Here is a 10,658-nt window from a genome sequence, read left to right on the forward strand (position 1 = left end):
TCAACAAAGAACATCACCTGTTTCTAGCTTGTTCTAATACAGAAATGACACTGGTGAAATGACACTGTCTGGTGAACCCTTAACCCAATGACCCTTGAAATTGTTGACTGTTGATCACATCTAGCAGAATGGTTGAGGTTTTAAGGCCAATAGATTTCTACATAAAGATGCTATGTTGAAGGTAGTAGGTTTCTACAAGTTTGATGAAAATGTGGGATAGGTAGAGGTCCTGACCAAAACAAAAGCTATGGTGTTAGAGGGCCATTCGATTAGAGAATGTATATTAAGGCAGACGTGTGCCTGCATGTCCTAAAAGTCACTGAGACTTCACAGATTCTTGATTGTCAATTCTTGCCAGTTTAGTTGACACCAGAAGCTCTGATCACCATAGAGAACAAGGTTTCATTATTTCTGCTTGTTGTACTGCTTGTTTTAATACAGTGAAGGGACTGATGTAAAAATACAAACAGAGAAGGGCAGATCCTGAGCTATTTAACATATGTGCCTATGACCTGCAACAACAAATAAAATTTGCAATTAATGTAAATATGAAAAGTATGATAAACAAGGAAGAGGAAAAAACTTTTCATAGAGCATTATGGATTGCCTGGTAAACTGAGCGTAAGCAAACAGCACGTGATGAAACAGCCAGTATGTGGTAGGAATATGGAGGAATGTCATCCATAGGTGAACAAAGTATACTAGCCTTATTTACAGGACTGGAGTTTTTATTATGGGAAGAAGTGAGTATAAAACAACCTTGGATGAATGTTAAAAAATTGATTGGAAAATAACTGGCTCCATATATGCAGAACAAATTAAGCAAGTCAGTTATACAGGGTTCCCTGAGAGGGAACAGAAATGTATTTATGTTTGTCACCTTGGAAGTATTTTCCATGTTGAAAGTCTAACACAAAGCTTAGTCCTTTTCTAGATGTGTGAAGATAGTAGCAATAATTAAAAATAAAAAGGAAGATGTAACTGCATTTATTTTTCTTGCTACTTAAGAATTCTTAGGAGACTAGAAACAAACAGAAAAGTGTACAAATGGGACATTTTCTGGTGATCAGCAATCAGAACAGACTTGTCAAGCATGATGCTGTAGGAGGTGTCCATAATTCTACTTGTGTTCATAGAGTGCTAGGACACACAGAAAAGACAGAAAGCCATGGAAAACTTAAAATACCCTCTACATTATTAATTTTGGATGTGGAATTTCCTGTTCTCTTACCAGTACATAAGGAGCATGCATCCACTGACCACAAAAGACTTCAGAGATTTTCTTAATTCAGACAGAAAGCTGTGAGTTCTGCAATGCAACTCTCAGTGAGCAAGGTAGACAGAAGGGAGTTCTCCCTTTATCCATGGGGGGCATGTGCACCAAATCATTCTCCAGCAAGGTGTCTGGTAGCAAGTGGAAGTGAAATAAGCCTGTACTTGGGTTACTGATGTTATAAGCAAGCAAACTTATGGAAGCTTGATATATTAGTGAAAATAGAATAAAGTCAGTGGTTACTTGGGAATCTATGGCCTTTCTAGAGAATCTGAAAATCACTCAAATTTAATGAATAGTAGCTATACATAGAAAAAAAAAATATCTATATCCATGTGCATATTTTGTTCAAAAGAATCAATGTGTTAATCTAATTCAGAACATTTAAATCCTCCTAAGATTACATGCATGCATATCTGTCTCAAAGGTTTTGAGCACCTTACACTCATAGTGTACTTGATTACTTGAGATCTGTAGAGATAAACAGCAGTAAAATTTGAATGGAGTATGAAACTCTACTACATGTGAATTATTAGAAAGCATTTCTTTTGTTTATTTCTAAGTTATAAAACCTTAGGAACAAATTTAAACACAAAAGCATCATGTAAAGTTGGTTTCCTAGGGACTTCTAGAAATGCAAGCAGAAGCTGATACAGATATGCAGTGTAAGTTAGCATACTTCTCTTAGCAGGTGCCCTATAGAGCACGTTATTTGTGGGTATCTCAGTTTTTAAAAGCCCAATTTTCAGTTCCTGGGGTTGAATTTCCAAAGTTCCCAAACTCCACGTTGATTTTCATATGCTTCAGAACCTGCTAAGTGGGTTCTAAATGTGACACACAACATATACAGTGCAACTGGAAATTAGTAGCTGCTTTTGAAAAAGAAAAAAGTCCTTTGTTTTGTAGATCATCCTGCCCTGAAGCAAATTGTCCTATGAAGTCACTAATCTGAGCTGCAGCTGCCTGCAGTCTGTGCAATGTAGCAGTCCATCAATTGCAGTTAGAAAGTTTGCTTCATATATCTAAATAAGATGAAATATTTGTACATTTTCAGTGATGGCTATTCTATGCCCCCTTGACCATTATTAATGAGGGAAAATCCCATTGTTGAAAGGCTACAGTCTGAAATATAAAAGCACCAGAAAATGAAGGATATGGACAACTGCAGTGACAAAAGACATCCATGCTTGCCCAGATTGACAGTTAATTCTTGCCTGCTGACCCACTGCAGCTGACGTGCTCTGCTGACCCTCCCGAAAGGCCACCGTGTCATCATTTCCATGATTAGTGAAAGTACAGATCCCTAAGTAGGGCTGAATTTATAGTTCTGCTCGTGAGAACTGTGAGTTGTTCTTGGAATGTGTTAAGTGATGAATAGCTCAAATGAGCGATTGCTGTGGCTGTGGTTGTGCATGGGCCTTAAACACCTTGCTGGTCTGGGGCTGGTACGTGCAGTGTCTCAAAGGGATCGTGAAATAATGGGCAGGAAATGATGCATTTTGGAAAATGCAGGCTGTGTCATTCACCACAGGGCAACTCTGTGAACAGATCTTTTTTCATACCTGAGTCATCCAGCACATAAAGGCTTCAAAAAAAAAAAAAGATATGTTTCAAAATAGAAAAACACATTCTATGAGCCAGAGTTGTTACATGTATCATAATCAAAGCAATATATCACAGTGAGGTGCTTGGCAAAATTTTTTTTCGCAAAAATTTCTGAAGAATTCTTTATTTGTTGGTTTGTTTTTTTTTGGAGCCTGGATCTCATGTGCTTGTGTAAAGAACAAAATAAAGACAATCAAAGTAAATCAGTGAACCAGAGCACAAAAAAATCTTCTCACCTTTATACCTATACAATACAGGGGGAAAAATATGAAACAACTAAGAATAGGAAAAAATCAAAATAGACATTTTTAGATTAGCAAAGCCATACTTAGCAAATAGAAAGCTGTCAAAGAAATAATCTGCTCCCTAGCAGATTTATACTGGGATAATTATATTTATACTGGGCTGATTTATTTGTTATAGGCCAGAACTGTCAAAAGCAGTCTAATCTTTTATTAGTTCTGTGAGCAGTTAATAACTAACTGAGCTAAATCAGGTTTTGTTGTATACTCTTTAATGCAGCAACATTTCTCACAAATATGGCAGTTCAAAATAAATGACCAACCCTGAGTGTAGGAAACAGATTAATTTTATCAATTATTCATTCATTTCATTCTGGAAGGAGCTTCATATTTTCATAACATAAATGGTCATTATGATTTTGTCAATATGTAAACCAAGGCCCAAAACAAAGTCAAAGAAATTGTCTCACCTTCTGATTTTTTCTGTCTTTGTGCTTGAATCTTTTTCTGCTGAAATCAATGGGAGTCTTGATACATAACAAGTCAATGGGAGCAGAATCTGTTCTTTTATTAGCACATTGTTACAGACCCTATGGGAACAGGAAATTTGATTTTGGAGCCAGGAACATAAATTAGGGAAGGATTTTTTTTTAATCAGTTTAATGGTCTGTGTTTAATGTTCAGTTTTAGAAAATCCTTGAACAAAAGAAGTCTTGAACTACATCAAGTGGTGTGGTTATTGCAGGGATGATTTCTGACAGTGATCAGAGCTGTGTTCAGAAAATATTTCTAGGGACTGCCAGACTGAGGGGAGACCGTGTTAGGGTTTGGATTATGAAGTCCAGGCTGGGCAGTTCCTCAGGATTTTTGCGATGCATTGTCACCATCTCACAGTTTCTTCAAGGGAATACCACTATGAAGTGTGGAAGCCATGTTCATGTGATAAACTGATCCCAGCAACAGAGAGTGTGAGTCTGATAGATCTTGATTTGGGTCATCTGATAGTGTCAACTACTATGCCATAAAACCTCATAGCATTGTTGTAAATGCAAGAGCCTAGGAAAAAAGAAGGCTCTTTACTGGGAAATAAACATTGCTTCCACAGTAAGGAAAAGTCAAAGTTGTTTCAGTCATTGAACAATGTCACGGGAAATTCAAATGATGCTACAGCAGCCTGGCAGTAAAGCTACCCAGCATGTTATTTCAAACTGCCTCATGCAGTCATTTTAATTTTGGATTTAGATAATATGCCAGAGCAGTCTTGTTCGTGTGTATGTGTATGTAGGGCTGGAATTCTACATGCATACAGCAATTTTCATCTTGATAGCTGTATGCAGGCTCAAAATGTTGAGCAGCACTTTGCATATTTTCTCCTGCTGTACCATAATGGTGTAATCTAAATGTCTTTCCCTTGAATATACACATCACACAGACACGATGCCTGAAGGTGGTCAAGTACTGTATCTTTCTGTGTTTCGTTTTTCTAAACACGTGAAAGCAGCTGTGCAGTGTGGTGTACTTGGGTGTGCTTCATTTGGAGCTAATGCATTCAGAGATGTGCTGACTAGTGAATTGCTGTAGCCACCTCTGTATATCCTTGGTGACTTCCCAACTCTCTGTCAGTGCAGTCAGCATCTTACGTCTTCATTTGTGTATCCACTGAATTTGATTTCATCCCTTCTCCTGTGTCCTCATAGCGTTAACAAGTGCCACGTGTTAATGTTCCAGTACCTCACAACTTATTTGTAAGTACTTAATAATCTCAGAGGAGCAAAATTTGTGGGCACAAAATCCCACTTTTACACACAGGAAGTTCTGTATAATTTTAGTGTTATTTTATGCATGCTACAGGCTGAAAAGCCCATTTAATGCATCAGTAACAAGTCAGCTACACTTGGGGATAGGTTAGCAAAGTCAGGTTGGTATCTTACATCTCTGCTTTTCAGCCCAGACATATGCCAGTGCTCTTGGCGTTCAGGTTTCACTGTTTCCATTGCCTTTCTCTGGACTGTTGCATTTTTAAGGGTGAAGCAGTTCTCAAAGTAAAAGTTATATTGTCAATGTAGTTAATAATGTAATATTTCCATGCTACTTTTTACTTAGATGTATGTATAATATTTTTAGTAAAAGCAATTAGAAAGATTTGAGTTCAATAACCAGTTTCAAATGAGGTGTTAGCTCCACAAATAAACAGGTCACAAAGATATGAGATACAATTGAATTTTCTTATTAGCAGTATATTTCAGTGAATTTTACAAGATCAACCAGTTATGTACTTTCACAGGCCTTTTTCCAGTATCTAACTCATAATATATTTAGACTTTGATTTGCCTGAATAGCTGTGAATCTGGGCATTAATGTCTTTCTGTAGTGGAAGTATATGTACACATGCCTACACCTGATTCTTGAACAAAAACAGACATGAAGAATTCTATCTTTACCTTTTTGTTTTCCCAGCACCACCATTCTTTCATCAGTGAACCAGCAACCCATAGTAAAATACTACATAGCCACTTTTCTTCTTACTAGGATAGGTCAAGTATTTGACAGGCTAAAACATAGAGGAGAAATTGGGGTGTCTGTACTAGAACAGAAGTTTATCCAGGTCAGTATTCTATTCCCTGCAGTAGTTAATAATGTCTAGGGAGTGGTGTACAAATAGGGCAACCATGTGGTGATCATCTCTTTGGTGTACTCTCCCACTCAGCAGTCATTTTTGAATCACAGATGTCCTGAACCACAGGCACACTAAAAAGTATGTCTGATTACTTGCTGAACCCCTGCAAACTACAATATCCTGTGGAAAGGAATTCCATAGCTCAATCATGCAAGGAAGAGGAACTACCTTATTTTGTTTGCCTTGAACTTGCCACCTGCTAGTTTTATTTCCCACTACTCAATTTTTGAACTAGGAGACAGGACAACAGCCATTTCCTTTTAAATGTCTTAAGGACAATTATGACTGTAAATATCTTCACTATATCCCTCCTCAGACATCTCTTTTCCACACTAAGAAATCATAATCTATGTAGTTTCTCTAAATATGGAAAATGTTCCAGGCCTTTCATCCTCCTCCAGCTTTTCTTGTTTTATTTTATTCTTTTTCTTGGGATGTAAATAATGACCAGAACCACAAACAATATTCAGGATGTGGAGACAGTATGGGCTTATAGCGAGGGTCTGGAATTTTCTTTCCAGTAAGTTCCATAGCTTTATTATTAGTGGAACTGGGCAGCTAAGAGTGCACATAAATCACATTAATAGATACTGCAATCTCTTGGCAACAGCAGAAATGATACTGCTTTGGTTGGCCACATAATTTTTGGTATAAATACACACACAGGCAAATATTTAATGAATTCAGCAGAGCTGCACAAAGGGCATTTTGGCAGGAGAACAAATCACACGCAGCCCATAGGACATTATCTCAGAGTGGGAGACGCTTCTGTTGTAGAAATACTCTTAAATACATTGGCCTCTGTGACCGTGCTCAAGTCAAGTTCAGCGTTGGGAGAATCTCCTTCTTGCTGTGAGAGAAACGCAGCTGCAGTAGCCTTGTCACATGTGCCTTTTACTTTCCTTACCATGAGGCAAGTTTTGTGGGAAGAGGTGTTATCTTACATTTCTCTAAGCATATCAGCTGATCTAATAAACGTTTTAGTTCACTGTCACTTTCTGAATAAGCCTTTAAAAGCCCTTTCCATGAGGGGGTGGCTGCCGGCAGAGGTCACCGTTCTGTAGCTGGTTTGAAAGCAGTTGGGTCTGACCGGCTCCTGTTGGACTGAGATTTGAAGGACAGACAAATATTTCTAAACCCACCAGCCCAGCATTGACTTTGGCTGTTATAATATTGAGTCGTCTGGAATGAAAGCATTTTAATTTTATTAACGCTTTATTTTTTTATTAGCGGAGTTTGTTCTTAAAATATAGACTAAAAAAAAGGCAGAATTATGTTAACTTCCTAAAATTACGGATTTCTTCCCACATGACTTTAAATTAAATGAATGCTAATTAATATATATTTAATATTCTGTTAGTCCCAAAAGCATTTAATAAAGAAACAGAAAACCAATGAATAGAATTTTGTTTGTAAAGGAACATTTTTATATGGCCAAAGCCAAGGAGCAATAGGGGAAATTATGGGAGTTATTCTATCGATTGAAATAATCTATTTTTTAAATGTGTTCTATCTGTTCTAGGTACCTTGTTCTAGGTATCCCATTAAAGAAAGACATTTTACACTTGAAAATGCTAATCTGAATACATATTTTAAGTATTTTTCTAACCTGATTTTTTAAATTAACATCTTATGGTGATTACATAGACTGCCTAGTTATTCTATGTAACAATTGCTTACTTAGCATATGGGCTAGAATGATCCTTTGTGCTCATTGTAATTCTCCATTGAAGTTAAATGAAGACATCTGAAAAGGTAATTTAAGCTTTTGATTGAGCAAATGGACACTACATAGCTAAAAGGATGAGAAAAAGAAAGCCCCGGTTACTTTCTTTACTACCTTGTGAGACTGACAGATTCTTTTAGGGTGAGTGGCTGGGACTGACCAAGATGTGAAATCACTGTTCTATTGCACAGATTCGTCAGGAGGGCTCCTATCCAGGTCTTGCCAAGATATGTTAGAAAATTATTCATATATATAATTGTTAATATATTTAAAGGCCAAATCTTTCTCATCACACTCATGCGAATACTCCAGTTTACTTGGTTCTTCATTCCGTCACTGTAACCTCTTTGTGAAAATGCTGAGAATATTGTAACCTTCTTAGTTTCAGACAAATTATAGTTGTCAGGGTTCTTTTAAAAACATGTTTTCTGTAATATGTGAAACAGCTCAGAAGTGCAAAGAATATGAATATACAGGCAAGTTAGCTCCTCTCTGTCTTTTTGCAGATAATGGTAACTTTTTTTTTTTTTTGGCTTAGCAAAAGAGTGCCCAAAAGACTTTATTGTGATACTCTAATGCATGAAAACACCCATAAATTATCTGTCTAACAGTTACAATGCAACTTCAAAGTTGTGACAACTTGGAAAAACCAGCCTGACAAGCACGCTCACTTTCACTGGTTTTCTAAAACTTCTTGAGCATATAAGGAGAATTTAAAGTCAAGAAAGCAACTGAAGCACGAACGCTTTTTGTTCTCAGCACACAAATTCCTTCTGTCTCCCTGACTGGGGTCCCCATTTTTGTCTCTGACTAGTGCATCAGATAAAACAGTGTTATCACCCAGTATAAATCAATAAACATTGTCGGTTTCATCTTGTCACTAACAGGCAGGCAGCAGGGAGTTTGTAAGCTTTTCCAAGGGGACATCCTAGAGGATACAGTCTCTAGTGAATTACTGCTCTGCCTGTAGCTAAACGGTTTCTGCCTTGGGCCAGCCATGCTTTGATTTAGCAGAATTCCCATTTGTTTACATTAGTAAAGAAGGAAAGGAGTTCTTACCTAGAGTAGAATTATCATAGAAAAAAAAAAGAAAAAAGGAAAGTGTTAAGTAAGCCTTAATATTCAGAACAAAGACAGTAAAGAATTTCCATGTAGGTGTAACTGCTGTACAGTGCAAATAAAACTTAAGCTACCTGGATAAAAAGAATGAGAAGAATACTTATGTTTCTCTAAGATTAAGCTCCTCTTACTAAAGATGTTTTTCAAGCTTTAAACTTCAACACAAATGCTTTATGAACACCTTCCAGATGTGCGTGCAGTTTAACCTGCATTAGTAGATGCAATTTTCAGTTTCACTAGACCACACTTTTCTTGCAAATGCTATTTTAGAGCAACGAGCACTCCATATATTTCAAAGACATCTGATCTGTTCCTCCTCAAGAGAGTGAAAATCACTGTACAGCAAAAACACATTGGCTAATTTTGAAGATACCAAACTTCCACAACTGGTGCAACAGCCGTGTTCCTTGCTTTGTGAAAGCTGACTGTTGTGGGGTCACTCACCTCAGAGCAGTATCACTGGACGTCAGGGGTACAGGGATTCTGGAGGGTTGTCCAAGCTGTTTTGTAGTCTGTAGCACCCCGGTCCGTGGACACTTTTCCAAGCCAGAAGAGCCATTCACATTCCCTCTGCTTTTCCAGCCTCATTCACTGCTCTCGGGGCTCAGCTAGCTGCACTGACTCACAGAAATTAAGCTCCCTCTGGGTCCTAGTGCTGTAAACGTGTGGGAGCTGCATGGACTCGCAGGAATTCAGCCTTTGGCATGGTGCCTAGTCCACGCAGTGATGCACAGATGTGCAGTGAAAGTTTCAAAGCGTGCACTGGTTGTATGACTACGCATACATAATACCGAGAAAAACCTCCAACTTCCTGGTTCCACTGTCAAGAACTGAAACCCTCTTTAAGGAATGTTTTGTCTACAGCCTTTCTACTTTGCATCTTAATCCTTGCACTCAATTTAAAGATGAGTGCTCGCAGAAAGAAACTCGAGCTCCCTGACAAATGGGTCCTTTTGAAAATCATCTCTAGAGCCCTTTACTCATGTCATGAGTCTATAAACAAACCTATAGGAACACTAATAGTTAACTGGTAAAGCAGTGGACTGTGTTCCCTGCAAAAATTGTGCGCTCTCTGCTATCAGCTGTCTTTAATAGGGGTCATCCAAACACTTATCTAGAGTAGCAAAGAAATATTTGACCCTGACTTGGGACAGAGGAAGAGATTATATAAGAACCCTTCCAACTGTAATATTTTATGTTTAACATGCTTACCTTAAGCAACAAAGAGATATGGAAATGTTTGCCATTATTTTTGTGAAGCAGGATTAAGTACTTTGCAAGGAAATAACAGTGTGGTTTAAGCACTGATAAATATAGGAAAGAAATGGGGCAGGATGGGAGCAAGTTGGCTAAAAACTCTCTACTTTAAAAAAACTTGGCTAACTATGTAGAGAATTATGAAGCCGTCCCTTAGAATTTCATACTCTCATTCCACTGTAGTGTAACTTTTGTGATTACACAGACACAAGGAAAAAATTTAAGTCGTCTTCCATTGAAAAGCAGACCACCGCATTTTATCTATGTGGAAATAATCAAACACTTTTTGATTCCATCCAGAAGAGGGCAGCCATCTGGAGAGACTTGTCCTTAAAATCCTTTGGGGAAGGGAGAGATGTGTGGAAGATACTACGTAAAGGCACAGAGCACGAAGTCAAAGTAGCTTTGAGGTAATAATGTTTGTTATTTGCCCCACGGATATGCTGCTTCCTGAACCTAAAGCAAGCATATCTTCATACTTTATTAAAACTAGCAGACAAACCTTAAATTTCTTTCCCGCAGTGCCGAAGATAATAGTGGCTTCAGTGCTAGGCTGTTTCTTGGAGGTATTGTGCATTTAAAATTGCTTGATATATCCTTAAGGAAACTGCAGCACAAAATGCTTGATGCAAGTGCTAAAATTACCTTTCCAGTATGCCAGGATTATGCAGATTGCTTTGTTTTTCTAAAAGAAAAATGCTTTCCACACGATAGCCATCACAGGCCAAAGCGTGATGTCTTCATTTACACAGCCAGCCA

General features: G+C 37.8%; 1 protein-coding gene across 3 annotated transcripts in view; it reads right to left on the bottom strand.

The window, feature by feature from the left end:
• The window catches only part of NGF (nerve growth factor), a 34,428-nt gene extending 24,219 nt beyond the window's left edge, over positions 1–10,209 (bottom strand). Inside the window, exons 1-2 of one of the 3 annotated variants that reach the window (XM_055819645.1) lie at positions 9,087–10,207; positions 3,591–3,710 (exon numbers count right to left, since the gene is read on the bottom strand). The gene's annotated coding sequence lies outside the window, so the exon portion shown is untranslated. Of the gene's footprint in view, positions 1–3,590; positions 3,711–9,086 lie in introns of all 3 variants that reach the window. The other 2 variants (XM_055819647.1, XM_027797019.2) reach the window with 2 other exon arrangements.
• Positions 10,210–10,658: the final 449 nt, after the last annotated feature.

This window comes from Falco peregrinus, chromosome 16 (genome assembly GCF_023634155.1).
Source record: "Falco peregrinus isolate bFalPer1 chromosome 16, bFalPer1.pri, whole genome shotgun sequence".
NCBI classification, from domain to species: Eukaryota; Metazoa; Chordata; class Aves; order Falconiformes; family Falconidae; genus Falco; species Falco peregrinus.